We start from the raw sequence: 26724 nt of genomic DNA on the forward strand, positions 1-26724 counted from the left end.
GTCACAGGTGTAAAGGCCCCAACAATACAACATAGCTTAAACAAAATAAAAATAGGCACAAGAACGACCCCCAGATGACGGATGCAGATAACTTTGTTTCGTCTTGCAAAGGTAAAGAAAGTTTCCCACGGCTCACTTTGTTCAAAGACCACCTCTTCTTAAACTTGCATTCAGATAATAAGGTTTTAGAGTGTGCACATAAAAGCAGCCAACGCTCAGTGTTTCTGCCCGGTCTCGAACCGGGGACCTTTCGCGTGTTAGGCGAACGTGATGACCACTACACTACAGAAACGACCTTGCTGCTTGCTACTGTTAAAGCAAAGTTCCTCTCAAGGCTTCACCCTACTTCTATTCTGCTGTATCAGCAGCAGCTCAGAATGTGCAGAACAAGTGTGAAAACCTCAGAGATATCATCCAACATGCTTGCAATTAGACGTATTCAAAATTTACTTGTGCAGGCATCGACAGACAAATATCTGATGCCTAAATGTCTGCGAGTACAGCTTGGGAAAGCATCACCTGGGACACACTGAGACTAAGCAGGTAGGCAGAAAAAGCACGGTGATCCATTTTTCTTCTGAGGTTAGGAATATGTTGCGCAACAATGCACCGAGTATTACTAGAAATAGTCAGGCATAGTGCATTTTTAGTACGATTTGTATGTTTAGCTCTAAAAAGGGCTCGTCCGGGATTTGAACCCGGGACCTCTCGCACCCTAAGCGAGAATCATACCCCTAGACCAACGAGCCACGCAAGAGTCACCTCTGACATGGCTCCAGGGGTTAGTGGCAGCTAGTCGGTGAATGCTTCACCCAAAGCAAGCAACTGCACATGTTGCTCTCTTCTGCAATATGATTGCTGTCTTTTCCATGGCCGTCATCAAACAAGAAATTAAAAAGCCTCTGTCCTTCAGACAGTTTGTTTTCTCTAAGTGTCTGCTTGCGGTGAGGACAAGAAAAGCATTTCTGCTCTCATTCCTTGCTTTCATGAAGTAGGCCCACCCTTCAGAGCAAAGGGCGAGCAAGCGAATGGCGCAAGCTATCGTCACTTCTCTTTTCGAGCTGTCACTGAGATCCCTGGAGCACACTACGTCAGGTTGGTGAGGGATAGACAGCCTCTATTATCTCAGCTTTCCTATAAAGTCAGCCAGTAAAGGCAAACACTGTTAAAAACAGCAAACCGCTGTTTCTGCCCGGTCTCGAACCAGGGACCTTTCGCGTGTAAGGCGAACGTGATAACCACTACACTACAGAAACAGACACTAACTCAGGAATCTTGTTGGCATGTATTGGGCTGGAATGCACAGACTAAGGGCCAATGTCCTTGAAGCTCAAAGTTGGGCTCTCCTTACCCGGTCTCTATTTCTTTGGAAGACAGGAATGAGGACCACTTTTATTCCAAGAGGCGATTTTGAAACCATATCCTGAAACTACACTAGAAAAACACTATGCATGTAATGTTCCTACCATGCTGGTCTGGCCCAGAAAAGCAGTTGCAAAGAAGTCCTGCACTCCTTTATCCCGCCACAAGTGGAAAATAGCGTGCAGGGTAAGGAACTTTCTCGACATACACAGCGTCTTATAGCATTGAAAAGAAGAAATGCTCCTATATTACAAGCATCCTGAAAATGTCCACAGCATGGGCTCGTCCGGGATTTGAACCCGGGACCTCTCGCACCCGAAGTGAGAATCATACCCCTAGACCAACGAGCCTGAGTGGCCAGGAGATATTTTGAACAATTTCTGAAGCGTCTTTCAGAAAAAAAGCAGGGCTATTTGGCTAGTCTCCCTCTAAGTGAGCCTCACAACGTCATGTTTTCTCTCAAGTTGTTGTTTTTTCACTCTAGCAAGAAAGGGGGCAGCCAATCTCCTATCAGCCAGTGAGCAGAAAAAAGGCACAGATGAGAACAGCAAGCACTTTCTGGCAATTGTTCTCCTCTGCAAGTCCTGGACCCTTGCCCCATAGACTTCCACACCAGAAGCAATGAAGGGCCCACCATTTCCTGCGCCTGAGAAAGAGGGGTTTGATATTTGGATTCAAACGCGCTCGCTCAGCGCTCGATCAGCGCTCGATCAGGTGAGATTTATATGAGTGGCTCACAGGCCTGAAACACTCACCTGGGAGACCCAGAGTGGCTGACTTCTCAGTATAGCCATTGTTGGGCGAGTCACCTCCTTTCCTCCTGCCTCAATCTAGAATTGGCTGCAAATCATAAGAGAGAGTGCAATGCCCGTGTGCAGTGCCTACTCCCAGCTACCTCTCTGTCTTCCTTATGTAAATTAGAATTTGCAAGGGGGGACCAATGGCATTCTGCTCCTCCCACATAACCAGGAAGCCCTGTTGAACATGTCTGCCTGTGTTTTTGCAGGGACAGTGCCTTCTCTGCCCAAAAGGTGGCAGGAGAGCCTCACAACAAATGATGGGATCAACTGCTTAGTTAGAAACCCAGCATGGCAGTTACTGTGATGGAGTGCAAATTTAATGGAAGGTGTGCCTGAGGTGTCATTTCCAGAAATCCATGGAATTGTGATTGAGGGCCCAGCCTGATTGTTGGTGGATTTCTCTTCACATGCTACAGGTTCCTGCAAAGATTGTGGTGTTTGCCGGGAACGCACTGCAAAAAACAGGAAGATTTACGGGTGTAAAAGGGACCTGTCAGAAGTGGGATTTGAACCTACGCCTCCATGAGGAGACCAGAAGGCTCAGCTACACTGAAGATCAAGCTCTCTTGAGTCTGGCGCCTTAGACCACTCGGCCATCCTGACGGCTCATGAGGGGGGCTTAGGTCTAACTCTTCTATCTGCACCTGCCAATGTTTCCACTTACAACCTTCACAGCAATGTCACAGGTGTAAAGGCCCCAACAATACAACATAGCTTAAACAAAATAAAAATAGGCACAAGAACGACCCCCAGATGACGGATGCAGATAACTTTGTTTCGTCTTGCAAAGGTAAAGAAAGTTTCCCACGGCTCACTGTGTTCAAAGACCACCTCTTCTTAAACTTGCATTCAGATAATAAGGTTTTAGAGTGTGCACATAAAAGCGCCCAACGCTCAGTGTTTCTGCCCGGTCTCGAACCGGGGACCTTTCGCGTGTTAGGCGAACATGATGACCACTACACTACAGAAACGACCTTGCTGCTTGCTACTGTTAAAGCAAAGTTCCTCTCAAGGCTTCACCCTACTTCTATTCTGCTGTATCAGCAGCGGCTCAGAATGTGCAGAACAAGTGTGAAAACCTCAGAGATATCATCCAACATGCTTGCAATTAGACGTATTCAAAATGTACTTGTGCAGGCATCGACAGACAAATATCTGATGCCTAAATGTCTGCGAGTACAGCTTGGGAAAGCATCACCTGGGACACACTGAGACTAAGCAGGTAGGCAGAAAAAGCACGGTGATCCATTTTTCTTCTGAGGTTAGGAATATGTTGCGCAACAATGCACCGAGTATTACTAGAAATAGTCAGGCATAGTGCATTTTTAGTACGATTTGTATGTTTAGCTCTAAAAAGGGCTCGTCCGGGATTTGAACCCGGGACCTCTCGCACCCTAAGCGAGAATCATACCCCTAGACCAACGAGCCACGCAAGAGTCACCTCTGACATGGCTCCAGGGGTTAGTGGCAGCTAGTCGGTGAATGCTTCACCCAAAGCAAGCAACTGCACATGTTGCTCTCTTCTGCAATATGATTGCTGTCTTTTCCATGGCCGTCATCAAACAAGAAATTAAAAAGCCTCTGTCCTTCAGACAGTTTGTTTTCTCTAAGTGTCTGCTTGCGGTGAGGACAAGAAAAGCATTTCTGCTCTCATTCCTTGCTTTCATGAAGTAGGCCCACCCTTCAGAGCAAAGGGCGAGCAAGCGAATGGCGCAAGCTATCGTCACTTCTCTTTTCGAGCTGTCACTGAGATCCCTGGAGCACACTACGTCAGGTTGGTGAGGGATAGACAGCCTCTATTATCTCAGCTTTGCTATAAAGTCAGCCAGTAAAGGCAAACACTGTTAAAAACAGCAAACCGCTGTTTCTGCCCAGTCTCGAACCAGGGACCTTTCGCGTGTAAGGTGAACGTGATAACCACTACACTACAGAAACAGACACTAACTCAGGAATCTTGTTGGCATGTATTGGGCTGGAATGCACAGACTAAGGGCCAATGTCCTTGAAGCTCAAAGTTGGGCTCTCCTTACCCGGTCTCTATTTCTTTGGAAGACAGGAATGTGGACCACTTTTATTCCAAGAGGCGATTTTGAAACCATATCCTGAAATTACACTAGAAAAACACTATGCATGTAATGTTCCTACCATGCTGGTCTGGCCCAGAAAAGCAGTTGCAAAGAAGTCCTGCACTCCTTTATCCCGCCACAAGTGGAAAATAGCGTGCAGGGTAAGGAACTTTCTCGACATACACAGCGTCTTATAGCATTGAAAAGAAGAAATGCTCCTATATTACAAGCATCCTGAAAATGTCCACAGCATGGGCTCGTCCGGGATTTGAACCCGGGACCTCTCACACCCGAAGCGAGAATCATACCCCTAGACCAACGAGCCTGAGTGGCCAGGAGACATTTTGAACAATTTCTGAAGCGTCTTTCAGAAAAAAAGCAGGGCTATTTGGCTAGTCTCCCTCTAAGTGAGCCTCACAACGTCATGTTTTCTCTCAAGTTGTTGTTTTTTCACTCTAGCAAGAAAGGGGCAGCCAATCTCCTATCAGTCAGTGAGCAGAAAAAAGGCACAGATGAGAACAGCAAGCACTTTCTGGCAATTGTTCTCCTCTGCAAGTCCTGGACCCTTGCCCCATAGACTTCCACACCAGAAGCAATGAAGGGCCCACCATTTCCTGCGCCTGAGAAAGAGGGGTTTGATATTTGGATTCAAACGCGCTCGCTCAGCGCTCGATCAGGCGAGATTTATATGAGTGGCTCACAGGCCTGAAACACTCACCTGGGAGACCCAGAGTGGCTGACTTCTCAGTATAGCCATTGTTGGGCGAGTCACCTCCTTTCCTCCTGCCTCAATCTAGAATTGGCTGCAAATCATAAGAGAGAGTGCAATGCCCGTGTGCAGTGCCTACTCCCAGCTACCTCTCTGTCTTCCTTATGTAAATTAGAATTTGCAAGGGGGGACCAATGGCATTCTGCTCCTCCCACATAACCAGGAAGCCCTGTTGAACATGTCTGCCTGTGTTTTTGCAGGGACAGTGCCTTCTCTGCCCAAAAGGTGGCAGGAGAGCCTCACAACAAATGATGGGATCAACTGCTTAGTTAGAAACCCAGCATGGCAGTTACTGTGATGGAGTGCAAATTTAATGGAAGGTGTGCCTGAGGTGTCATTTCCAGAAATCCATGGAATTGTGATTGAGGGCCCAGCCTGATTGTTGGTGGATTTCTCTTCACATGCTACAGGTTCCTGCAAAGATTGTGGTGTTTGCCGGGAACGCACTGCAAAAAACAGGAAGATTTACGGGTGTAAAAGGGACCTGTCAGAAGTGGGATTTGAACCCACGCCTCCATGAGGAGACCAGAAGTCTCAGCTACACTGAAGATCAAGCTCTCTTGAGTCTGGCGCCTTAGACCACTCGGCCATCCTGACGGGTCATGAGGGGGGCTTAGGTCTAACTCTTCTATCTGCACCTGCCAATGTTTCCACTTACAACCTTCACAGCAATGTCACAGGTGTAAAGGCCCCAACAATACAACATAGCTTAAACAAAATAAAAATAGGCACAAGAACGACCCCCAGATGACGGATGCAGATAACTTTGTTTCGTCTTGCAAAGGTAAAGAAAGTTTCCCACGGCTCACTTTGTTCAAAGACCACCTCTTCTTAAACTTGCATTCAGATAATAAGGTTTTAGAGTGTGCACATAAAAGCAGCCAACGCTCAGTGTTTCTGCCCGGTCTCGAACCGGGGACCTTTCGCGTGTTAGGCGAACGTGATGACCACTACACTACAGAAACGACCTTGCTGCTTGCTACTGTTAAAGCAAAGTTCCTCTCAAGGCTTCACCCTACTTCTATTCTGCTGTATCAGCAGCAGCTCAGAATGTGCAGAACAAGTGTGAAAACCTCAGAGATATCATCCAACATGCTTGCAATTAGACGTATTCAAAATTTACTTGTGCAGGCATCGACAGACAAATATCTGATGCCTAAATGTCTGCGAGTACAGCTTGGGAAAGCATCACCTGGGACACACTGAGACTAAGCAGGTAGGCAGAAAAAGCACGGTGATCCATTTTTCTTCTGAGGTTAGGAATATGTTGCGCAACAATGCACCGAGTATTACTAGAAATAGTCAGGCATAGTGCATTTTTAGTACGATTTGTATGTTTAGCTCTAAAAAGGGCTCGTCCGGGATTTGAACCCGGGACCTCTCGCACCCTAAGCGAGAATCATACCCCTAGACCAACGAGCCACGCAAGAGTCACCTCTGACATCGCTCCAGGGGTTAGTGGCAGCTAGTCGGTGAATGCTTCACCCAAAGCAAGCAACTGCACATGTTGCTCTCTTCTGCAATATGATTGCTGTCTTTTCCATGGCCGTCATCAAACAAGAAATTAAAAAGCCTCTGTCCTTCAGACAGTTTGTTTTCTCTAAGTGTCTGCTTGCGGTGAGGACAAGAAAAGCATTTCTGCTCTCATTCCTTGCTTTCATGAAGTAGGCCCACCCTTCAGAGCAAAGGGCGAGCAAGCGAATGGCGCAAGCTATCGTCACTTCTCTTTTCGAGCTGTCACTGAGATCCCTGGAGCACACTACGTCAGGTTGGTGAGGGATAGACAGCCTCTATTATCTCAGCTTTCCTATAAAGTCAGCCAGTAAAGGCAAACACTGTTAAAAACAGCAAACCGCTGTTTCTGCCCAGTCTCGAACCAGGGACCTTTCGCGTGTAAGGCGAACGTGATAACCACTACACTACAGAAACAGACACTAACTCAGGAATCTTGTTGGCATGTATTGGGCTGGAATGCACAGACTAAGAGCCAATGCCCTTGAAGCTCAAAGTTGGGCTCTCCTTACCCGGTCTCTATTTCTTTGGAAGACAGGAATGAGGACCACTTTTATTCCAAGAGGCGATTTTGAAACCATATCCTGAAATTACACTAGAAAAACACTATGCATGTAATGTTCCTACCATGCTGGTCTGGCCCAGAAAAGCAGTTGCAAAGAAGTCCTGCACTCCTTTATCCCGCCACAAGTGGAAAATAGCGTGCAGGGTAAGGAACTTTCTCGACATACACAGCGTCTTATAGCATTGAAAAGAAGAAATGCTCCTATATTACAAGCATCCTGAAAATGTCCACAGCATGGGCTCGTCCGGGATTTGAACCCGGGACCTCTCACACCCGAAGCGAGAATCATACCCCTAGACCAACGAGCCTGAGTGGCCAGGAGACATTTTGAACAATTTCTGAAGCGTCTTTCAGAAAAAAAGCAGGGCTATTTGGCTAGTCTCCCTCTAAGTGAGCCTCACAACGTCATGTTTTCTCTCAAGTTGTTGTTTTTTCACTCTAGCAAGAAAGGGGCAGCCAATCTCCTATCAGTCAGTGAGCAGAAAAAAGGCACAGATGAGAACAGCAAGCACTTTCTGGCAATTGTTCTCCTCTGCAAGTCCTGGACCCTTGCCCCATAGACTTCCACACCAGAAGCAATGAAGGGCCCACCATTTCCTGCGCCTGAGAAAGAGGGGTTTGATATTTGGATTCAAACGCGCTCGCTCAGCGCTCGATCAGGCGAGATTTATATGAGTGGCTCACAGGCCTGAAACACTCACCTGGGAGACCCAGAGTGGCTGACTTCTCAGTATAGCCATTGTTGGGCGAGTCACCTCCTTTCCTCCTGCCTCAATCTAGAATTGGCTGCAAATCATAAGAGAGAGTGCAATGCCCGTGTGCAGTGCCTACTCCCAGCTACCTCTCTGTCTTCCTTATGTAAATTAGAATTTGCAAGGGGGGACCAATGGCATTCTGCTCCTCCCACATAACCAGGAAGCCCTGTTGAACATGTCTGCCTGTGTTTTTGCAGGGACAGTGCCTTCTCTGCCCAAAAGGTGGCAGGAGAGCCTCACAACAAATGATGGGATCAACTGCTTAGTTAGAAACCCAGCATGGCAGTTACTGTGATGGAGTGCAAATTTAATGGAAGGTGTGCCTGAGGTGTCATTTCCAGAAATCCATGGAATTGTGATTGAGGGCCCAGCCTGATTGTTGGTGGATTTCTCTTCACATGCTACAGGTTCCTGCAAAGATTGTGGTGTTTGCCGGGAACGCACTGCAAAAAACAGGAAGATTTACGGGTGTAAAAGGGACCTGTCAGAAGTGGGATTTGAACCCACGCCTCCATGAGGAGACCAGAAGTCTCAGCTACACTGAAGATCAAGCTCTCTTGAGTCTGGCGCCTTAGACCACTCGGCCATCCTGACGGGTCATGAGGGGGGCTTAGGTCTAACTCTTCTATCTGCACCTGCCAATGTTTCCACTTACAACCTTCACAGCAATGTCACAGGTGTAAAGGCCCCAACAATACAACATAGCTTAAACAAAATAAAAATAGGCACAAGAACGACCCCCAGATGACGGATGCAGATAACTTTGTTTCGTCTTGCAAAGGTAAAGAAAGTTTCCCACGGCTCACTTTGTTCAAAGACCACCTCTTCTTAAACTTGCATTCAGATAATAAGGTTTTAGAGTGTGCACATAAAAGCAGCCAACGCTCAGTGTTTCTGCCCGGTCTCGAACCGGGGACCTTTCGCGTGTTAGGCGAACGTGATGACCACTACACTACAGAAACGACCTTGCTGCTTGCTACTGTTAAAGCAAAGTTCCTCTCAAGGCTTCACCCTACTTCTATTCTGCTGTATCAGCAGCAGCTCAGAATGTGCAGAACAAGTGTGAAAACCTCAGAGATATCATCCAACATGCTTGCAATTAGACGTATTCAAAATTTACTTGTGCAGGCATCGACAGACAAATATCTGATGCCTAAATGTCTGCGAGTACAGCTTGGGAAAGCATCACCTGGGACACACTGAGACTAAGCAGGTAGGCAGAAAAAGCACGGTGATCCATTTTTCTTCTGAGGTTAGGAATATGTTGCGCAACAATGCACCGAGTATTACTAGAAATAGTCAGGCATAGTGCATTTTTAGTACGATTTGTATGTTTAGCTCTAAAAAGGGCTCGTCCGGGATTTGAACCCGGGACCTCTCGCACCCTAAGCGAGAATCATACCCCTAGACCAACGAGCCACGCAAGAGTCACCTCTGACATCGCTCCAGGGGTTAGTGGCAGCTAGTCGGTGAATGCTTCACCCAAAGCAAGCAACTGCACATGTTGCTCTCTTCTGCAATATGATTGCTGTCTTTTCCATGGCCGTCATCAAACAAGAAATTAAAAAGCCTCTGTCCTTCAGACAGTTTGTTTTCTCTAAGTGTCTGCTTGCGGTGAGGACAAGAAAAGCATTTCTGCTCTCATTCCTTGCTTTCATGAAGTAGGCCCACCCTTCAGAGCAAAGGGCGAGCAAGCGAATGGCGCAAGCTATCGTCACTTCTCTTTTCGAGCTGTCACTGAGATCCCTGGAGCACACTACGTCAGGTTGGTGAGGGATAGACAGCCTCTATTATCTCAGCTTTCCTATAAAGTCAGCCAGTAAAGGCAAACACTGTTAAAAACAGCAAACCGCTGTTTCTGCCCAGTCTCGAACCAGGGACCTTTCGCGTGTAAGGCGAACGTGATAACCACTACACTACAGAAACAGACACTAACTCAGGAATCTTGTTGGCATGTATTGGGCTGGAATGCACAGACTAAGAGCCAATGTCCTTGAAGCTCAAAGTTGGGCTCTCCTTACCCGGTCTCTATTTCTTTGGAAGACAGGAATGAGGACCACTTTTATTCCAAGAGGCGATTTTGAAACCATATCCTGAAACTACACTAGAAAAAGACTATGCATGTAATGTTCCTACCATGCTGGTCTGGCCCAGAAAAGCAGTTGCAAAGAAGTCCTGCACTCCTTTATCCCGCCACAAGTGGAAAATAGCGTGCAGGGTAAGGAACTTTCTCGACATACACAGCGTCTTATAGCATTGAAAAGAAGAAATGCTCCTATATTACAAGCATCCTGAAAATGTCCACAGCATGGGCTCGTCCGGGATTTGAACCCGGGACCTCTCGCACCCGAAGCGAGAATCATACCCCTAGACCAACGAGCCTGAGTGGCCAGGAGATATTTTGAACAATTTCTGAAGCGTCTTTCAGAAAAAAAGCAGGGCTATTTGGCTAGTCTCCCTCTAAGTGAGCCTCACAACGTCATGTTTTCTCTCAAGTTGTTGTTTTTTCACTCTAGCAAGAAAGGGGGCAGCCAATCTCCTATCAGCCAGTGAGCAGAAAAAAGGCACAGATGAGAACAGCAAGCACTTTCTGGCAATTGTTCTCCTCTGCAAGTCCTGGACCCTTGCCCCATAGACTTCCACACCAGAAGCAATGAAGGGCCCACCATTTCCTGCGCCTGAGAAAGAGGGGTTTGATATTTGGATTCAAACGCGCTCGCTCAGCGCTCGATCAGGCGAGATTTATATGAGTGGCTCACAGGCCTGAAACACTCACCTGGGAGACCCAGAGTGGCTGACTTCTCAGTATAGCCATTGTTGGGCGAGTCACCTCCTTTCCTCCTGCCTCAATCTAGAATTGGCTGCAAATCATAAGAGAGAGTGCAATGCCCGTGTGCAGTGCCTACTCCCAGCTACCTCTCTGTCTTCCTTATGTAAATTAGAATTTGCAAGGGGGGACCAATGGCATTCTGCTCCTCCCACATAACCAGGAAGCCCTGTTGAACATGTCTGCCTGTGTTTTTGCAGGGACAGTGCCTTCTCTGCCCAAAAGGTGGCAGGAGAGCCTCACAACAAATGATGGGATCAACTGCTTAGTTAGAAACCCAGCATGGCAGTTACTGTGATGGAGTGCAAATTTAATGGAAGGTGTGCCTGAGGTGTCATTTCCAGAAATCCATGGAATTGTGATTGAGGGCCCAGCCTGATTGTTGGTGGATTTCTCTTCACATGCTACAGGTTCCTGCAAAGATTGTGGTGTTTGCCGGGAACGCACTGCAAAAAACAGGAAGATTTACGGGTGTAAAAGGGACCTGTCAGAAGTGGGATTTGAACCCACGCCTCCATGAGGAGACCAGAAGGCTCAGCTACACTGAAGATCAAGCTCTCTTGAGTCTGGCGCCTTAGACCACTCGGCCATCCTGACGGCTCATGAGGGGGGCTTAGGTCTAACTCTTCTATCTGCACCTGCCAATGTTTCCACTTACAACCTTCACAGCAATGTCACAGGTGTAAAGGCCCCAACAATACAACATAGCTTAAACAAAATAAAAATAGGCACAAGAACGACCCCCAGATGACGGATGCAGATAACTTTGTTTCGTCTTGCAAAGGTAAAGAAAGTTTCCCACGGCTCACTGTGTTCAAAGACCACCTCTTCTTAAACTTGCATTCAGATAATAAGGTTTTAGAGTGTGCACATAAAAGCGCCCAACGCTCAGTGTTTCTGCCCGGTCTCGAACCGGGGACCTTTCGCGGAACGTGATGACCACTACACTACAGAAACGACCTTGCTGCTTGCTACTGTTAAAGCAAAGTTCCTCTCAAGGCTTCACCCTACTTCTATTCTGCTGTATCAGCAGCGGCTCAGAATGTGCAGAACAAGTGTGAAAACCTCAGAGATATCATCCAACATGCTTGCAATTAGACGTATTCAAAATGTACTTGTGCAGGCATCGACAGACAAATATCTGATGCCTAAATGTCTGCGAGTACAGCTTGGGAAAGCATCACCTGGGACACACTGAGACTAAGCAGGTAGGCAGAAAAAGCACGGTGATCCATTTTTCTTCTGAGGTTAGGAATATGTTGCGCAACAATGCACCGAGTATTACTAGAAATAGTCAGGCATAGTGCATTTTTAGTACGATTTGTATGTTTAGCTCTAAAAAGGGCTCGTCCGGGATTTGAACCCGGGACCTCTCGCACCCTAAGCGAGAATCATACCCCTAGACCAACGAGCCACGCAAGAGTCACCTCTGACATGGCTCCAGGGGTTAGTGGCAGCTAGTCGGTGAATGCTTCACCCAAAGCAAGCAACTGCACATGTTGCTCTCTTCTGCAATATGATTGCTGTCTTTTCCATGGCCGTCATCAAACAAGAAATTAAAAAGCCTCTGTCCTTCAGACAGTTTGTTTTCTCTAAGTGTCTGCTTGCGGTGAGGACAAGAAAAGCATTTCTGCTCTCATTCCTTGCTTTCATGAAGTAGGCCCACCCTTCAGAGCAAAGGGCGAGCAAGCGAATGGCGCAAGCTATCGTCACTTCTCTTTTCGAGCTGTCACTGAGATCCCTGGAGCACACTACGTCAGGTTGGTGAGGGATAGACAGCCTCTATTATCTCAGCTTTGCTATAAAGTCAGCCAGTAAAGGCAAACACTGTTAAAAACAGCAAACCGCTGTTTCTGCCCAGTCTCGAACCAGGGACCTTTCGCGTGTAAGGTGAACGTGATAACCACTACACTACAGAAACAGACACTAACTCAGGAATCTTGTTGGCATGTATTGGGCTGGAATGCACAGACTAAGGGCCAATGTCCTTGAAGCTCAAAGTTGGGCTCTCCTTACCCGGTCTCTATTTCTTTGGAAGACAGGAATGTGGACCACTTTTATTCCAAGAGGCGATTTTGAAACCATATCCTGAAATTACACTAGAAAAACACTATGCATGTAATGTTCCTACCATGCTGGTCTGGCCCAGAAAAACAGTTGCAAAGAAGTCCTGCACTCCTTTATCCCGCCACAAGTGGAAAATAGCGTGCAGGGTAAGGAACTTTCTCGACATACACAGCGTCTTATAGCATTGAAAAGAAGAAATGCTCCTATATTACAAGCATCCTGAAAATGTCCACAGCACGGGCTCGTCCGGGATTTGAACCCGGGACCTCTCACACCCGAAGCGAGAATCATACCCCTAGACCAACGAGCCTGAGTGGCCAGGAGACATTTTGAACAATTTCTGAAGCGTCTTTCAGAAAAAAAGCAGGGCTATTTGGCTAGTCTCCCTCTAAGTGAGCCTCACAACGTCATGTTTTCTCTCAAGTTGTTGTTTTTTCACTCTAGCAAGAAAGGGGCAGCCAATCTCCTATCAGTCAGTGAGCAGAAAAAAGGCACAGATGAGAACAGCAAGCACTTTCTGGCAATTGTTCTCCTCTGCAAGTCCTGGACCCTTGCCCCATAGACTTCCACACCAGAAGCAATGAAGGGCCCACCATTTCCTGCGCCTGAGAAAGAGGGGTTTGATATTTGGATTCAAACGCGCTCGCTCAGCGCTCGATCAGGCGAGATTTATATGAGTGGCTCACAGGCCTGAAACACTCACCTGGGAGACCCAGAGTGGCTGACTTCTCAGTATAGCCATTGTTGGGCGAGTCACCTCCTTTCCTCCTGCCTCAATCTAGAATTGGCTGCAAATCATAAGAGAGAGTGCAATGCCCGTGTGCAGTGCCTACTCCCAGCTACCTCTCTGTCTTCCTTATGTAAATTAGAATTTGCAAGGGGGGACCAATGGCATTCTGCTCCTCCCACATAACCAGGAAGCCCTGTTGAACATGTCTGCCTGTGTTTTTGCAGGGACAGTGCCTTCTCTGCCCAAAAGGTGGCAGGAGAGCCTCACAACAAATGATGGGATCAACTGCTTAGTTAGGAACCCAGCATGGCAGTTACTGTGATGGAGTGCAAATTTAATGGAAGGTGTGCCTGAGGTGTCATTTCCAGAAATCCATGGAATTGTGATTGAGGGCCCAGCCTGATTGTTGGTGGATTTCTCTTCACATGCTACAGGTTCCTGCAAAGATTGTGGTGTTTGCCGGGAACGCACTGCAAAAAACAGGAAGATTTACGGGTGTAAAAGGGACCTGTCAGAAGTGGGATTTGAACCCACGCCTCCATGAGGAGACCAGAAGTCTCAGCTACACTGAAGATCAAGCTCTCTTGAGTCTGGCGCCTTAGACCACTCGGCCATCCTGACGGGTCATGAGGGGGGCTTAGGTCTAACTCTTCTATCTGCACCTGCCAATGTTTCCACTTACAACCTTCACAGCAATGTCACAGGTGTAAAGGCCCCAACAATACAACATAGCTTAAACAAAATAAAAATAGGCACAAGAACGACCCCCAGATGACGGATGCAGATAACTTTGTTTCGTCTTGCAAAGGTAAAGAAAGTTTCCCACGGCTCACTTTGTTCAAAGACCACCTCTTCTTAAACTTGCATTCAGATAATAAGGTTTTAGAGTGTGCACATAAAAGCAGCCAACGCTCAGTGTTTCTGCCCGGTCTCGAACCGGGGACCTTTCGCGTGTTAGGCGAACGTGATGACCACTACACTACAGAAACGACCTTGCTGCTTGCTACTGTTAAAGCAAAGTTCCTCTCAAGTCTTCACCCTACTTCTATTCTGCTGTATCAGCAGCAGCTCAGAATGTGCAGAACAAGTGTGAAAACCTCAGAGATATCATCCAACATGCTTGCAATTAGACGTATTCAAAATTTACTTGTGCAGGCATCGACAGACAAATATCTGATGCCTAAATGTCTGCGAGTACAGCTTGGGAAAGCATCACCTGGGACACACTGAGACTAAGCAGGTAGGCAGAAAAAGCACGGTGATCCATTTTTCTTCTGAGGTTAGGAATATGTTGCGCAACAATGCACCGAGTATTACTAGAAATAGTCAGGCATAGTGCATTTTTAGTACGATTTGTATGTTTAGCTCTAAAAAGGGATCGTCCGGGATTTGAACCCGGGACCTCTCGCACCCTAAGCGAGAATCATACCCCTAGACCAACGAGCCACGCAAGAGTCACCTCTGACATGGCTCCAGGGGTTAGTGGCAGCTAGTCGGTGAATGCTTCACCCAAAGCAAGCAACTGCACATGTTGCTCTCTTCTGCAATATGATTGCTGTCTTTTCCATGGCCGTCATCAAACAAGAAATTAAAACGCCTCTGTCCTTCAGACAGTTTGTTTTCTCTAAGTGTCTGCTTACGGTGAGGACAAGAAAAGCATTTCTGCTCTCATTCCTTGCTTTCATGAAGTAGGCCCACCCTTCAGAGCAAAGGGCGAGCAAGCGAATGGCGCAAGCTATCGTCACTTCTCTTTTCGAGCTGTCACTGAGATCCCTGGAGCACACTACGTCAGGTTGGTGAGGGATAGACAGCCTCTATTATCTCAGCTTTCCTATAAAGTCAGCCAGTAAAGGCAAACACTGTTAAAAACAGCAAACCGCTGTTTCTGCCCGGTCTCGAACCAGGGACCTTTCGCTTGTAAGGCGAACGTGATAACCACTACACTACAGAAACAGACACTAACTCAGGAATCTTGTTGGCATGTATTGGGCTGGAATGCACAGACTAAGGGCCAATGTCCTTGAAGCTCAAAGTTGGGCTCTCCTTACCCGGTCTCTATTTCTTTGGAAGACAGGAATGAGGACCACTTTTATTCCAAGAGGCGATTTTGAAACCATATCCTGAAATTACACTAGAAAAACACTATGCATGTAATGTTCCTACCATGCTGGTCTGGCCCAGAAAAGCAGTTGCAAAGAAGTCCTGCACTCCTTTATCCCGCCACAAGTGGAAAATAGCGTGCAGGGTAAGGAACTTTCTCGACATACACAGCGTCTTATAGCATTGAAAAGAAGAAATGCTCCTATATTACAAGCATCCTGAAAATGTCCACAGCATGGGCTCGTCCGGGATTTGAACCCGGGACCTCTCGCACCCGAAGCGAGAATCATACCCCTAGACCAACGAGCCTGAGTGGCCAGGAGACATTTTGAACAATTTCTGAAGCGTCTTTCAGAAAAAAAGCAGGGCTATTTGGCTAGTCTCCCTCTAAGTGAGCCTCACAACGTCATGTTTTCTCTCAAGTTGTTGTTTTTTCACTCTAGCAAGAAAGGGGGCAGCCAATCTCCTATCAGCCAGTGAGCAGAAAAAAGGCACAGATGAGAACAGCAAGCACTTTCTGGCAATTGTTCTCCTCTGCAAGTCCTGGACCCTTGCCCCATAGACTTCCACACCAGAAGCAATGAAGGGCCCACCATTTCCTGCGCCTGAGAAAGAGGGGTTTGATATTTGGATTCAAACGCGCTCGCTCAGCGCTCGATCAGGCGAGATTTATATGAGTGGCTCACAGGCCTGAAACACTCACCTGGGAGACCCAGAGTGGCTGACTTCTCAGTATAGCCATTGTTGGGCGAGTCACCTCCTTTCCTCCTGCCTCAATCTAGAATTGGCTGCAAATCATAAGAGAGAGTGCAATGCCCGTGTGCAGTGCCTACTCCCAGCTACCTCTCTGTCTTCCTTATGTAAATTAGAATTTGCAAGGGGGGACCAATGGCATTCTGCTCCTCCCACATAACCAGGAAGCCCTGTTGAACATGTCTGCCTGTGTTTTTGCAGGGACAGTGCCTTCTCTGCCCAAAAGGTGGCAGGAGAGCCTCACAACAAATGATGGGATCAACTGCTTAGTTAGAAACCCAGCATGGCAGTTACTGTGATGGAGTGCAAATTTAATGGAAGGTGTGCCTGAGGTGTCATTTCCAGAAATCCATGGAATTGTGATTGAGGGCCCAGCCTGATTGTTGGTGGATTTCTCTTCACATGCTACAGGTTCCTGCAAAGATTGTGGTGTTTGCCGGGAACGCACTGCAAAAAACAGGAAGATTTACGGGTGTAAAAGGGACCTGTCAGAAGTGGGATTTGAACCCACGCCTCCATGAGGAGACCAGAAGGCTCAGCTACACTGAAGATCAAGCTCTCTTGAGTCTGGCGCCTTAGACCACTCGGCCATCCTGACGGGTCATGAGGGGGGCTTAGGTCTAACTCTTCTATCTGTACCTGCCAATGTTTCCACTTACAACCTTCACAGCAATGTCACAGGTGTAAAGGCCCCAACAATACAACATAGCTTAAACAAAATAAAAATAGGCACAAGAACGACCCCCAGATGACGGATGCAGATAACTTTGTTTCGTCTTGCAAAGGTAAAGAAAGTTTCCCACGGCTCACTTTGTTCAAAGACCACCTCTTCTTAAACTTGCATTCAGATAATAAGGTTTTAGAGTGTGCACATAAAAGCAGCCAACGCTCAGTGTTTCTGCCCGGTCTCGAACCGGGGACCTTTCGCGTGTTAGGCGAACGTGATGACCACTACACTACAGAAACGACCTTGCTGCTTGCTACTGTTAAAGCAAAGTTCCTCTCAAGGCTTCACCCTACTTCTATTCTGCTGTATCAGCAGCAGCTCAGAATGTGCAGAACAAGTGTGAAAACCTCAGAGATATCATCCAACATGCTTGCAATTAGACGTATTCAAAATTTACTTGTGCAGGCTTCGACAGACAAATATCTGACGCCTAAATGTCTGCGAGTACAGCTTGGGAAAGCATCACCTGGGACACACTGAGACTAAGCAGGTAGGCAGAAAAAGCACGGTGATCCATTTTTCTTCTGAGGTTAGGAATATGTTGCGCAACAATGCACCGAGTATTACTAGAAATAGTCAGGCATAGTGCATTTTTAGTACGATTTGTATGTTTAGCTCTAAAAAGGGCTCGTCCGGGATTTGAACCCGGGACCTCTCGCACCCTAAGCGAGAATCATACCCCTAGACCAACGAGCCACGCAAGAGTCACCTCTGACATGGCTCCAGGGGTTAGTGGCAGCTAGTCAGTGAATGCTTCACCCAAAGCAAGCAACTGCACATGTTGCTCTCTTCTGCAATATGATTGCTGTCTTTTCCATGGCCGTCATCAAACAAGAAATTAAAAAGCCTCTGTCCTTCAGACAGTTTGTTTTCTCTAAGTGTCTGCTTGCGGTGAGGACAAGAAAAGCATTTCTGCTCTCATTCCTTGCTTTCATGAAGTAGGCCCACCCTTCAGAGCAAAGGGCGAGCAAGCGAATGGCGCAAGCTATCGTCACTTCTCTTTTCGAGCTGTCACTGAGATCCCTGGAGAACACTACGTCAGGTTGGTGAGGGATAGACAGCCTCTATTATCTCAGCTTTCCTATAAAGTCAGCCAGTAAAGGCAAACACTGTTAAAAACAGCAAACCGCTGTTTCTGCCCGGTCTCGAACCAGGGACCTTTCGCTTGTAAGGCGAACGTGATAACCACTACACTACAGAAACAGACACTAACTCAGGAATCTTGTTGGCATGTATTGGGCTGGAATGCACAGACTAAGGGCCAATGTCCTTGAAGCTCAAAGTTGGGCTCTCCTTACCCGGTCTCTATTTCTTTGGAAGACAGGAATGAGGACCACTTTTATTCCAAGAGGCGATTTTGAAACCATATCCTGAAATTACACTAGAAAAACACTATGCATGTAATGTTCCTACCATGCTGGTCTGGCCCAGAAAAGCAGTTGCAAAGAAGTCCTGCACTCCTTTATCCCGCCACAAGTGGAAAATAGCGTGCAGGGTAAGGAACTTTCTCGACATACACAGCGTCTTATAGCATTGAAAAGAAGAAATGCTCCTATATTACAAGCATCCTGAAAATGTCCACAGCATGGGCTCGTCCGGGATTTGAACCCGGGACCTCTCGCACCCGAAGCGAAAATCATACCCCTAGACCAACGAGCCTGAGTGGCCAGGAGACATTTTGAACAATTTCTGAAGCGTCTTTCAGAAAAAAAGCAGGGCTATTTGGCTAGTCTCCCTCTAAGTGAGCCTCACAACGTCATGTTTTCTCTCAAGTTGTTGTTTTTTCACTCTAGCAAGAAAGGGGGCAGCCAATCTCCTATCAGCCAGTGAGCAGAAAAAAGGCACAGATGAGAACAGCAAGCACTTTCTGGCAATTGTTCTCCTCTGCAAGTCCTGGACCCTTGCCCCATAGACTTCCACACCAGAAGCAATGAAGGGCCCACCATTTCCTGCGCCTGAGAAAGAGGGGTTTGATATTTGGATTCAAACGCGCTCGCTCAGCGCTCGATCAGGCGAGATTTATATGAGTGGCTCACAGGCCTGAAACACTCACCTGGGAGACCCAGAGTGGCTGACTTCTCAGTATAGCCATTGTTGGGCGAGTCACCTCCTTTCCTCCTGCCTCAATCTAGAATTGGCTGCAAATCATAAGAGAGAGTGCAATGCCCGTGTGCAGTGCCTACTCCCAGCTACCTCTCTGTCTTCCTTATGTAAATTAGAATTTTCAAGGGGGGACCAATGGCATTCTGCTCCTCCCACATAACCAGGAAGCCCTGTTGAACATGTCTGCCTGTGTTTTTGCAGGGACAGTGCCTTCTCTGCCCAAAAGGTGGCAGGAGAGCCTCACAACAAATGATGGGATCAACTGCTTAGTTAGAAACCCAGCATGGCAGTTACTGTGATGGAGTGCAAATTTAATGGAAGGTGTGCCTGAGGTGTCATTTCCAGAAATCCATGGAATTGTGATTGAGGGCCCAGCCTGATTGTTGGTGGATTTCTCTTCACATGCTACAGGTTCCTGCAAAGATTGTGGTGCAAAAAACAGGAAGATTTACGGGTGTAAAAGGGACCTGTCAGAAGTGGGATTTGAACCCACGCCTCCATGAGGAGACCAGAAGTCTCAGCTACACTGAAGATCAAGCTCTCTTGAGTCTGGCGCCTTAGACCACTCGGCCATCCTGACGGGTCATGAGGGGGGCTTAGGTCTAACTCTTCTATCTGCACCTGCCAATGTTTCCACTTACAACCTTCACAGCAATGTCACAGGTGTAAAGGCCCCAACAATACAACATAGCTTAAACAAAATAAAAATAGGCACAAGAACGACCCCCAGATGACGGATGCAGATAACTTTGTTTCGTCTTGCAAAGGTAAAGAAAGTTTCCCACGGCTCACTTTGTTCAAAGACCACCTCTTCTTAAACTTGCATTCAGATAATAAGGTTTTAGAGTGTGCACATAAAAGCAGCCAACGCTCAGTGTTTCTGCCCGGTCTCGAACCGGGGACCTTTCGCGTGTTAGGCGAACGTGATGACCACTACACTACAGAAACGACCTTGCTGCTTGCTACTGTTAAAGCAAAGTTCCTCTCAAGGCTTCACCCTACTTCTATTCTGCTGTATCAGCAGCAGCTCAGAATGTGCAGAACAAGTGTGAAAACCTCAGAGATATCATCCAACATGCTTGCAATTAGACGTATTCAAAATTTACTTGTGCAGGCATCGACAGACAAATATCTGATGCCTAAATGTCTGCGAGTACAGCTTGGGAAAGCATCACCTGGGACACACTGAGACTAAGCAGGTAGGCAGAAAAAGCACGGTGATCCATTTTTCTTCTGAGGTTAGGAATATGTTGCGCAACAATGCACCGAGTATTACTAGAAATAGTCAGGCATAGTGCATTTTTAGTACGATTTGTATGTTTAGCTCTAAAAAGGGCTCGTCCGGGATTTGAACCCGGGACCTCTCGCACCCTAAGCGAGAATCATACCCCTAGACCAACGAGCCACGCAAGAGTCACCTCTGACATGGCTCCAGGGGTTAGTGGCAGCTAGTCGGTGAATGCTTCACCCAAAGCAAGCAACTGCACATGTTGCTCTCTTCTGCAATATGATTGCTGTCTTTTCCATGGCCGTCATCAAACAAGAAATTAAAAAGCCTCTGTCCTTCAGACAGTTTGTTTTCTCTAAGTGTCTGCTTGCGAAGGGGACAAGAAAAGCATTTCTGCTCTCATTCCTTGCTTTCATGAAGTAGGCCCACCCTTCAGAGCAAAGGGCGAGCAAGCGAATGGCGCAAGCTATCGTCACTTCTCTTTTCGAGCTGTCACTGAGATCCCTGGAGCACACTACGTCAGGTTGGTGAGGGATAGACAGCCTCTATTATCTCAGCTTTCCTATAAAGTCAGCCAGTAAAGGCAAACACTGTTAAAAACAGCAAACCGCTGTTTCTGCCCAGTCTCGAACCAGGGACCTTTCGCGTGTAAGGCGAACGTGATAACCACTACACTACAGAAACAGACACTAACTCAGGAATCTTGTTGGCATGTATTGGGCTGGAATGCACAGACTAAGAGCCAATGTCCTTGAAGCTCAAAGTTGGGCTCTCCTTACCCGGTCTCTATTTCTTTGGAAGACAGGAATGAGGACCACTTTTATTCCAAGAGGCGATTTTGAAACCATATCCTGAAACTACACTAGAAAAACACTATGCATGTAATGTTCCTACCATGCTGGTCTGGCCCAGAAAAGCAGTTGCAAAGAAGTCCTGCACTCCTTTATCCCGCCACAAGTGGAAAATAGCGTGCAGGGTAAGGAACTTTCTCGACATACACAGCGTCTTATAGCATTGAAAAGAAGAAATGCTCCTATATTACAAGCATCCTGAAAATGTCCACAGCATGGGCTCGTCCGGGATTTGAACCCGGGACCTCTCGCACCCGAAGCGAGAATCATACCCCTAGACCAACGAGCCTGAGTGGCCAGGAGATATTTTGAACAATTTCTGAAGCGTCTTTCAGAAAAAAAGCAGGGCTATTTGGCTAGTCTCCCTCTAAGTGAGCCTCACAACGTCATGTTTTCTCTCAAGTTGTTGTTTTTTCACTCTAGCAAGAAAGGGGGCAGCCAATCTCCTATCAGCCAGTGAGCAGAAAAAAGGCACAGATGAGAACAGCAAGCACTTTCTGGCAATTGTTCTCCTCTGCAAGTCCTGGACCCTTGCCCCATAGACTTCCACACCAGAAGCAATGAAGGGCCCACCATTTCCTGCGCCTGAGAAAGAGGGGTTTGATATTTGGATTCAAACGCGCTCGCTCAGCGCTCGATCAGGCGAGATTTATATGAGTGGCTCACAGGCCTGAAACACTCACCTGGGAGACCCAGAGTGGCTGACTTCTCAGTATAGCCATTGTTGGGCGAGTCACCTCCTTTCCTCCTGCCTCAATCTAGAATTGGCTGCAAATCATAAGAGAGAGTGCAATGCCCGTGTGCAGTGCCTACTCCCAGCTACCTCTCTGTCTTCCTTATGTAAATTAGAATTTGCAAGGGGGGACCAATGGCATTCTGCTCCTCCCACATAACCAGGAAGCCCTGTTGAACATGTCTGCCTGTGTTTTTGCAGGGACAGTGCCTTCTCTGCCCAAAAGGTGGCAGGAGAGCCTCACAACAAATGATGGGATCAACTGCTTAGTTAGAAACCCAGCATGGCAGTTACTGTGATGGAGTGCAAATTTAATGGAAGGTGTGCCTGAGGTGTCATTTCCAGAAATCCATGGAATTGTGATTGAGGGCCCAGCCTGATTGTTGGTGGATTTCTCTTCACATGCTACAGGTTCCTGCAAAGATTGTGGTGTTTGCCGGGAACGCACTGCAAAAAACAGGAAGATTTACGGGTGTGAAAGGGACCTGTCAGAAGTGGGATTTGAACCCACGCCTCCATGAGGAGACCAGAAGGCTCAGCTACACTGAAGATCAAGCTCTCTTGAGTCTGGCGCCTTAGACCACTCGGCCATCCTGACGGCTCATGAGAGGGGCTTAGGTCTAACTCTTCTATCTGCACCTGCCAATGTTTCCACTTACAACCTTCACAGCAATGTCACAGGTGTAAAGGCCCCAACAATACAACATAGCTTAAACAAAATAAAAATAGGCACAAGAACGACCCCCAGATGACGGATGCAGATAACTTTGTTTCGTCTTGCAAAGGTAAAGAAAGTTTCCCACGGCTCACTTTGTTCAAAGACCACCTCTTCTTAAACTTGCATTCAGATAATAAGGTTTTAGAGTGTGCACATAAAAGCAGCCAACGCTCAGTGTTTCTGCCCGGTCTCGAACCGGGGACCTTTCGCGTGTTAGGCGAACGTGATGACCACTACACTACAGAAACGACCTTGCTGCTTGCTACTGTTAAAGCAAAGTTCCTCTCAAGGCTTCACCCTACTTCTATTCTGCTGTATCAGCAGCGGCTCAGAATGTGCAGAACAAGTGTGAAAACCTCAGAGATATCATCCAACATGCTTGCAATTAGACGTATTCAAAATGTACTTGTGCAGGCATCGACAGACAAATATCTGATGCCTAAATGTCTGCGAGTACAGCTTGGGAAAGCATCACCTGGGACACACTGAGACTAAGCAGGTAGGCAGAAAAAGCACGGTGATCCATTTTTCTTCTGAGGTTAGGAATATGTTGCGCAACAATGCACCGAGTATTACTAGAAATAGTCAGGCATAGTGCATTTTTAGTACGATTTGTATGTTTAGCTCTAAAAAGGGCTCGTCCGGGATTTGAACCCGGGACCTCTCGCACCCTAAGCGAGAATCATACCCCTAGACCAACGAGCCACGCAAGAGTCACCTCTGACATGGCTCCAGGGGTTAGTGGCAGCTAGTCGGTGAATGCTTCACCCAAAGCAAGCAACTGCACATGTTGCTCTCTTCTGCAATATGATTGCTGTCTTTTCCATGGCCGTCATCAAACAAGAAATTAAAAAGCCTCTGTCCTTCAGACAGTTTGTTTTCTCTAAGTGTCTGCTTGCGGTGAGGACAAGAAAAGCATTTCTGCTCTCATTCCTTGCTTTCATGAAGTAGGCCCACCCTTCAGAGCAAAGGGCGAGCAAGCGAATGGCGCAAGCTATCGTCACTTCTCTTTTCGAGCTGTCACTGAGATCCCTGGAGCACACTACGTCAGGTTGGTGAGGGATAGACAGCCTCTATTATCTCAGCTTTGCTATAAAGTCAGCCAGTAAAGGCAAACACTGTTAAAAACAGCAAACCGCTGTTTCTGCCCAGTCTCGAACCAGGGACCTTTCGCGTGTAAGGTGAACGTGATAACCACTACACTACAGAAACAGACACTGACTCAGGAATCTTGTTGGCATGTATTGGGCTGGAATGCACAGACTAAGGGCCAATGTCCTTGAAGCTCAAAGTTGGGCTCTCCTTACCCGGTCTCTATTTCTTTGGAAGACAGGAATGTGGACCACTTTTATTCCAAGAGGCGATTTTGAAACCATATCCTGAAATTACACTAGAAAAACACTATGCATGTAATGTTCCTACCATGCTGGTCTGGCCCAGAAAAGCAGTTGCAAAGAAGTCCTGCACTCCTTTATCCCGCCACAAGTGGAAAATAGCGTGCAGGGTAAGGAACTTTCTCGACATACACAGCGTCTTATAGCATTGAAAAGAAGAAATGCTCCTATATTACAAGCATCCTGAAAATGTCCACAGCATGGGCTCGTCCGGGATTTGAACCCGGGACCTCTCACACCCGAAGCGAGAATCATACCCCTAGACCAACGAGCCTGAGTGGCCAGGAGACATTTTGAACAATTTCTGAAGCGTCTTTCAGAAAAAAAGCAGGGCTATTTGGCTAGTCTCCCTCTAAGTGAGCCTCACAACGTCATGTTTTCTCTCAAGTTGTTGTTTTTTCACTCTAGCAAGAAAGGGGCAGCCAATCTCCTATCAGTCAGTGAGCAGAAAAAAGGCACAGATGAGAACAGCAAGCACTTTCTGGCAATTGTTCTCCTCTGCAAGTCCTGGACCCTTGCCCCATAGACTTCCACACCAGAAGCAATGAAGGGCCCACCATTTCCTGCGCCTGAGAAAGAGGGGTTTGATATTTGGATTCAAACGCGCTCGCTCAGCGCTCGATCAGGCTCGATCAGGCGAGATTTATATGAGTGGCTCACAGGCCTGAAACACTCACCTGGGAGACCCAGAGTGGCTGACTTCTCAGTATAGCCATTGTTGGGCGAGTCACCTCCTTTCCTCCTGCCTCAATCTAGAATTGGCTGCAAATCATAAGAGAGAGTGCAATGCCCGTGTGCAGTGCCTACTCCCAGCTACCTCTCTGTCTTCCTTATGTAAATTAGAATTTGCAAGGGGGGACCAATGGCATTCTGCTCCTCCCACATAACCAGGAAGCCCTGTTGAACATGTCTGCCTGTGTTTTTGCAGGGACAGTGCCTTCTCTGCCCAAAAGGTGGCAGGAGAGCCTCACAACAAATGATGGGATCAACTGCTTAGTTAGAAACCCAGCATGGCAGTTACTGTGATGGAGTGCAAATTTAATGGAAGGTGTGCCTGAGGTGTCATTTCCAGAAATCCATGGAATTGTGATTGAGGGCCCAGCCTGATTGTTGGTGGATTTCTCTTCACATGCTACAGGTTCCTGCAAAGATTGTGGTGTTTGCCGGGAACGCACTGCAAAAAACAGGAAGATTTACGGGTGTAAAAGGGACCTGTCAGAAGTGGGATTTGAACCCACGCCTCCATGAGGAGACCAGAAGGCTCAGCTACCCTGAAGATCAAGCTCTCTTGAGTCTGGCGCCTTAGACCACTCGGCCATCCTGACGGGTCATGAGGGGGGCTTAGGTCTAACTCTTCTATCTGCACCTGCCAATGTTTCCACTTACAACCTTCACAGCAATGTCACAGGTGTAATGGCCCCAACAATACAACATAGCTTAAACAAAATAAAAATAGGCACAAGAACGACCCCCAGATGACGGATGCAGATAACTTTGTTTCGTCTTGCAAAGGTAAAGAAAGTTTCCCACGGCTCACTGTGTTCAAAGACCACCTCTTCTTAAACTTGCATTCAGATAATAAGGTTTTAGAGTGTGCACATAAAAGCAGCCAACGCTCAGTGTTTCTGCCCGGTCTAGAACCGGGGACCTTTCGCGTGTTAGGCGAACGTGATGACCACTACACTACAGAAACGACCTTGCTGCTTGCTACTGTTAAAGCAAAGTTCCTCTCAAGGCTTCACCCTACTTCTATTCTGCTGTATCAGCAGCAGCTCAGAATGTGCAGAACAAGTGTGAAAACCTCAGAGATATCATCCAACATGCTTGCAATTAGACGTATTCAAAATTTACTTGTGCAGGCATCGACAGACAAATATCTGATGCCTAAATGTCTGCGAGTACAGCTTGGGAAAGCATCACCTGGGACACACTGAGACTAAGCAGGTAGGCAGAAAAAGCACGGTGATCCATTTTTCTTCTGAGGTTAGGAATATGTTGCGCAACAATGCACCGAGTATTACTAGAAATAGTCAGGCATAGTGCATTTTTAGTACGATTTGTATGTTTAGCTCTAAAAAGGGCTCGTCCGGGATTTGAACCCGGGACCTCTCGCACCCTAAGCGAGAATCATACCCCTAGACCAACGAGCCACGCAAGAGTCACCTCTGACATGGCTCCAGGGGTTAGTGGCAGCTAGTCGGTGAATGCTTCACCCTAAGCAAGCAACTGCACATGTTGCTCTCTTCTGCAATATGATTGCTGTCTTTTCCATGGCCGTCATCAAACAAGAAATTAAAAAGCCTCTGTCCTTCAGACAGTTTGTTTTCTCTAAGTGTCTGCTTGCGGTGAGGACAAGAAAAGCATTTCTGCTCTCATTCCTTGCTTTCATGAAGTAGGCCCACCCTTCAGAGCAAAGGGCGAGCAAGCGAATGGCGCAAGCTATCGTCACTTCTCTTTTCGAGCTGTCACTGAGATCCCTGGAGCACACTACGTCAGGTTGGTGAGGGATAGACAGCCTCTATTATCTCAGCTTTCCTATAAAGTCAGCCAGTAAAGGCAAACACTGTTAAAAACAGCAAACCGCTGTTTCTGCCCGGTCTCGAACCAGGGACCTTTCGCATGTAAGGCGAATGTGATAACCACTACACTACAGAAACAGACACT

The 26724-nt window shown here is 47.2% G+C and overlaps 47 non-coding genes across 47 annotated transcripts; all 47 read right to left on the bottom strand.

Annotated features, from left to right (window-relative positions):
• Window positions 1–219: 219 nt before the first annotated feature.
• On the bottom strand, window positions 220–292 carry TRNAV-AAC (transfer RNA valine (anticodon AAC)). The gene has a single exon. It is a non-coding gene; the product is annotated as a tRNA-Val (tRNA).
• A 385-nt stretch (window positions 293–677) lies between these two features.
• On the bottom strand, window positions 678–749 carry TRNAP-AGG (transfer RNA proline (anticodon AGG)). The gene has a single exon. It is a non-coding gene; the product is annotated as a tRNA-Pro (tRNA).
• A 434-nt stretch (window positions 750–1183) lies between these two features.
• TRNAV-UAC (transfer RNA valine (anticodon UAC)) lies at window positions 1184–1256 on the bottom strand. The gene has a single exon. It is a non-coding gene; the product is annotated as a tRNA-Val (tRNA).
• A 384-nt stretch (window positions 1257–1640) lies between these two features.
• Window positions 1641–1712, bottom strand: TRNAP-CGG (transfer RNA proline (anticodon CGG)). Its single transcript has one exon. It is a non-coding gene; the product is annotated as a tRNA-Pro (tRNA).
• A 941-nt stretch (window positions 1713–2653) lies between these two features.
• Window positions 2654–2765, bottom strand: TRNAL-CAA (transfer RNA leucine (anticodon CAA)). The gene is made up of 2 exons: window positions 2728–2765; window positions 2654–2699 (listed from the first exon to the last, which is right to left on the bottom strand). It is a non-coding gene; the product is annotated as a tRNA-Leu (tRNA).
• Window positions 2766–3060: 295 nt separating this feature from the next.
• On the bottom strand, window positions 3061–3133 carry TRNAV-AAC (transfer RNA valine (anticodon AAC)). The gene has a single exon. It is a non-coding gene; the product is annotated as a tRNA-Val (tRNA).
• Window positions 3134–3518: 385 nt separating this feature from the next.
• TRNAP-AGG (transfer RNA proline (anticodon AGG)) lies at window positions 3519–3590 on the bottom strand. Its single transcript has one exon. It is a non-coding gene; the product is annotated as a tRNA-Pro (tRNA).
• A 434-nt stretch (window positions 3591–4024) lies between these two features.
• TRNAV-UAC (transfer RNA valine (anticodon UAC)) lies at window positions 4025–4097 on the bottom strand. The gene has a single exon. It is a non-coding gene; the product is annotated as a tRNA-Val (tRNA).
• Window positions 4098–4481: 384 nt separating this feature from the next.
• TRNAP-CGG (transfer RNA proline (anticodon CGG)) lies at window positions 4482–4553 on the bottom strand. The gene has a single exon. It is a non-coding gene; the product is annotated as a tRNA-Pro (tRNA).
• Window positions 4554–5482: 929 nt separating this feature from the next.
• On the bottom strand, window positions 5483–5594 carry TRNAL-CAA (transfer RNA leucine (anticodon CAA)). The gene is made up of 2 exons: window positions 5557–5594; window positions 5483–5528 (listed from the first exon to the last, which is right to left on the bottom strand). It is a non-coding gene; the product is annotated as a tRNA-Leu (tRNA).
• Window positions 5595–5889: 295 nt separating this feature from the next.
• TRNAV-AAC (transfer RNA valine (anticodon AAC)) lies at window positions 5890–5962 on the bottom strand. Its single transcript has one exon. It is a non-coding gene; the product is annotated as a tRNA-Val (tRNA).
• Window positions 5963–6347: 385 nt separating this feature from the next.
• Window positions 6348–6419, bottom strand: TRNAP-AGG (transfer RNA proline (anticodon AGG)). The gene has a single exon. It is a non-coding gene; the product is annotated as a tRNA-Pro (tRNA).
• Window positions 6420–6853: 434 nt separating this feature from the next.
• Window positions 6854–6926, bottom strand: TRNAV-UAC (transfer RNA valine (anticodon UAC)). Its single transcript has one exon. It is a non-coding gene; the product is annotated as a tRNA-Val (tRNA).
• A 384-nt stretch (window positions 6927–7310) lies between these two features.
• TRNAP-CGG (transfer RNA proline (anticodon CGG)) lies at window positions 7311–7382 on the bottom strand. Its single transcript has one exon. It is a non-coding gene; the product is annotated as a tRNA-Pro (tRNA).
• A 929-nt stretch (window positions 7383–8311) lies between these two features.
• Window positions 8312–8423, bottom strand: TRNAL-CAA (transfer RNA leucine (anticodon CAA)). Its single transcript has 2 exons — window positions 8386–8423; window positions 8312–8357 (listed from the first exon to the last, which is right to left on the bottom strand). It is a non-coding gene; the product is annotated as a tRNA-Leu (tRNA).
• Window positions 8424–8718: 295 nt separating this feature from the next.
• On the bottom strand, window positions 8719–8791 carry TRNAV-AAC (transfer RNA valine (anticodon AAC)). The gene has a single exon. It is a non-coding gene; the product is annotated as a tRNA-Val (tRNA).
• A 385-nt stretch (window positions 8792–9176) lies between these two features.
• On the bottom strand, window positions 9177–9248 carry TRNAP-AGG (transfer RNA proline (anticodon AGG)). Its single transcript has one exon. It is a non-coding gene; the product is annotated as a tRNA-Pro (tRNA).
• A 434-nt stretch (window positions 9249–9682) lies between these two features.
• Window positions 9683–9755, bottom strand: TRNAV-UAC (transfer RNA valine (anticodon UAC)). The gene has a single exon. It is a non-coding gene; the product is annotated as a tRNA-Val (tRNA).
• A 384-nt stretch (window positions 9756–10139) lies between these two features.
• On the bottom strand, window positions 10140–10211 carry TRNAP-CGG (transfer RNA proline (anticodon CGG)). The gene has a single exon. It is a non-coding gene; the product is annotated as a tRNA-Pro (tRNA).
• Window positions 10212–11141: 930 nt separating this feature from the next.
• Window positions 11142–11253, bottom strand: TRNAL-CAA (transfer RNA leucine (anticodon CAA)). The gene is made up of 2 exons: window positions 11216–11253; window positions 11142–11187 (listed from the first exon to the last, which is right to left on the bottom strand). It is a non-coding gene; the product is annotated as a tRNA-Leu (tRNA).
• Window positions 11254–11998: 745 nt separating this feature from the next.
• On the bottom strand, window positions 11999–12070 carry TRNAP-AGG (transfer RNA proline (anticodon AGG)). The gene has a single exon. It is a non-coding gene; the product is annotated as a tRNA-Pro (tRNA).
• Window positions 12071–12504: 434 nt separating this feature from the next.
• TRNAV-UAC (transfer RNA valine (anticodon UAC)) lies at window positions 12505–12577 on the bottom strand. Its single transcript has one exon. It is a non-coding gene; the product is annotated as a tRNA-Val (tRNA).
• Window positions 12578–12961: 384 nt separating this feature from the next.
• On the bottom strand, window positions 12962–13033 carry TRNAP-CGG (transfer RNA proline (anticodon CGG)). Its single transcript has one exon. It is a non-coding gene; the product is annotated as a tRNA-Pro (tRNA).
• Window positions 13034–13962: 929 nt separating this feature from the next.
• TRNAL-CAA (transfer RNA leucine (anticodon CAA)) lies at window positions 13963–14074 on the bottom strand. The gene is made up of 2 exons: window positions 14037–14074; window positions 13963–14008 (listed from the first exon to the last, which is right to left on the bottom strand). It is a non-coding gene; the product is annotated as a tRNA-Leu (tRNA).
• A 295-nt stretch (window positions 14075–14369) lies between these two features.
• On the bottom strand, window positions 14370–14442 carry TRNAV-AAC (transfer RNA valine (anticodon AAC)). Its single transcript has one exon. It is a non-coding gene; the product is annotated as a tRNA-Val (tRNA).
• A 385-nt stretch (window positions 14443–14827) lies between these two features.
• On the bottom strand, window positions 14828–14899 carry TRNAP-AGG (transfer RNA proline (anticodon AGG)). The gene has a single exon. It is a non-coding gene; the product is annotated as a tRNA-Pro (tRNA).
• A 434-nt stretch (window positions 14900–15333) lies between these two features.
• Window positions 15334–15406, bottom strand: TRNAV-UAC (transfer RNA valine (anticodon UAC)). Its single transcript has one exon. It is a non-coding gene; the product is annotated as a tRNA-Val (tRNA).
• A 384-nt stretch (window positions 15407–15790) lies between these two features.
• On the bottom strand, window positions 15791–15862 carry TRNAP-CGG (transfer RNA proline (anticodon CGG)). The gene has a single exon. It is a non-coding gene; the product is annotated as a tRNA-Pro (tRNA).
• Window positions 15863–16792: 930 nt separating this feature from the next.
• Window positions 16793–16904, bottom strand: TRNAL-CAA (transfer RNA leucine (anticodon CAA)). Its single transcript has 2 exons — window positions 16867–16904; window positions 16793–16838 (listed from the first exon to the last, which is right to left on the bottom strand). It is a non-coding gene; the product is annotated as a tRNA-Leu (tRNA).
• Window positions 16905–17199: 295 nt separating this feature from the next.
• Window positions 17200–17272, bottom strand: TRNAV-AAC (transfer RNA valine (anticodon AAC)). Its single transcript has one exon. It is a non-coding gene; the product is annotated as a tRNA-Val (tRNA).
• A 385-nt stretch (window positions 17273–17657) lies between these two features.
• On the bottom strand, window positions 17658–17729 carry TRNAP-AGG (transfer RNA proline (anticodon AGG)). Its single transcript has one exon. It is a non-coding gene; the product is annotated as a tRNA-Pro (tRNA).
• Window positions 17730–18163: 434 nt separating this feature from the next.
• TRNAV-UAC (transfer RNA valine (anticodon UAC)) lies at window positions 18164–18236 on the bottom strand. Its single transcript has one exon. It is a non-coding gene; the product is annotated as a tRNA-Val (tRNA).
• Window positions 18237–18620: 384 nt separating this feature from the next.
• Window positions 18621–18692, bottom strand: TRNAP-CGG (transfer RNA proline (anticodon CGG)). Its single transcript has one exon. It is a non-coding gene; the product is annotated as a tRNA-Pro (tRNA).
• Window positions 18693–19604: 912 nt separating this feature from the next.
• On the bottom strand, window positions 19605–19716 carry TRNAL-CAA (transfer RNA leucine (anticodon CAA)). Its single transcript has 2 exons — window positions 19679–19716; window positions 19605–19650 (listed from the first exon to the last, which is right to left on the bottom strand). It is a non-coding gene; the product is annotated as a tRNA-Leu (tRNA).
• Window positions 19717–20011: 295 nt separating this feature from the next.
• Window positions 20012–20084, bottom strand: TRNAV-AAC (transfer RNA valine (anticodon AAC)). The gene has a single exon. It is a non-coding gene; the product is annotated as a tRNA-Val (tRNA).
• A 385-nt stretch (window positions 20085–20469) lies between these two features.
• TRNAP-AGG (transfer RNA proline (anticodon AGG)) lies at window positions 20470–20541 on the bottom strand. Its single transcript has one exon. It is a non-coding gene; the product is annotated as a tRNA-Pro (tRNA).
• Window positions 20542–20975: 434 nt separating this feature from the next.
• On the bottom strand, window positions 20976–21048 carry TRNAV-UAC (transfer RNA valine (anticodon UAC)). Its single transcript has one exon. It is a non-coding gene; the product is annotated as a tRNA-Val (tRNA).
• Window positions 21049–21432: 384 nt separating this feature from the next.
• On the bottom strand, window positions 21433–21504 carry TRNAP-CGG (transfer RNA proline (anticodon CGG)). The gene has a single exon. It is a non-coding gene; the product is annotated as a tRNA-Pro (tRNA).
• A 930-nt stretch (window positions 21505–22434) lies between these two features.
• On the bottom strand, window positions 22435–22546 carry TRNAL-CAA (transfer RNA leucine (anticodon CAA)). The gene is made up of 2 exons: window positions 22509–22546; window positions 22435–22480 (listed from the first exon to the last, which is right to left on the bottom strand). It is a non-coding gene; the product is annotated as a tRNA-Leu (tRNA).
• Window positions 22547–22841: 295 nt separating this feature from the next.
• On the bottom strand, window positions 22842–22914 carry TRNAV-AAC (transfer RNA valine (anticodon AAC)). Its single transcript has one exon. It is a non-coding gene; the product is annotated as a tRNA-Val (tRNA).
• A 385-nt stretch (window positions 22915–23299) lies between these two features.
• On the bottom strand, window positions 23300–23371 carry TRNAP-AGG (transfer RNA proline (anticodon AGG)). Its single transcript has one exon. It is a non-coding gene; the product is annotated as a tRNA-Pro (tRNA).
• Window positions 23372–23805: 434 nt separating this feature from the next.
• On the bottom strand, window positions 23806–23878 carry TRNAV-UAC (transfer RNA valine (anticodon UAC)). Its single transcript has one exon. It is a non-coding gene; the product is annotated as a tRNA-Val (tRNA).
• A 384-nt stretch (window positions 23879–24262) lies between these two features.
• Window positions 24263–24334, bottom strand: TRNAP-CGG (transfer RNA proline (anticodon CGG)). Its single transcript has one exon. It is a non-coding gene; the product is annotated as a tRNA-Pro (tRNA).
• Window positions 24335–25273: 939 nt separating this feature from the next.
• Window positions 25274–25385, bottom strand: TRNAL-CAA (transfer RNA leucine (anticodon CAA)). The gene is made up of 2 exons: window positions 25348–25385; window positions 25274–25319 (listed from the first exon to the last, which is right to left on the bottom strand). It is a non-coding gene; the product is annotated as a tRNA-Leu (tRNA).
• Window positions 25386–25680: 295 nt separating this feature from the next.
• On the bottom strand, window positions 25681–25753 carry TRNAV-AAC (transfer RNA valine (anticodon AAC)). The gene has a single exon. It is a non-coding gene; the product is annotated as a tRNA-Val (tRNA).
• Window positions 25754–26138: 385 nt separating this feature from the next.
• On the bottom strand, window positions 26139–26210 carry TRNAP-AGG (transfer RNA proline (anticodon AGG)). Its single transcript has one exon. It is a non-coding gene; the product is annotated as a tRNA-Pro (tRNA).
• Window positions 26211–26644: 434 nt separating this feature from the next.
• TRNAV-UAC (transfer RNA valine (anticodon UAC)) lies at window positions 26645–26717 on the bottom strand. The gene has a single exon. It is a non-coding gene; the product is annotated as a tRNA-Val (tRNA).
• Window positions 26718–26724: the final 7 nt, after the last annotated feature.

The sequence above is a fragment of the Lissotriton helveticus genome, chromosome 10, assembly GCF_964261635.1.
Source record: "Lissotriton helveticus chromosome 10, aLisHel1.1, whole genome shotgun sequence".
NCBI lineage: Eukaryota > Metazoa > Chordata > Amphibia > Caudata > Salamandridae > Lissotriton > Lissotriton helveticus.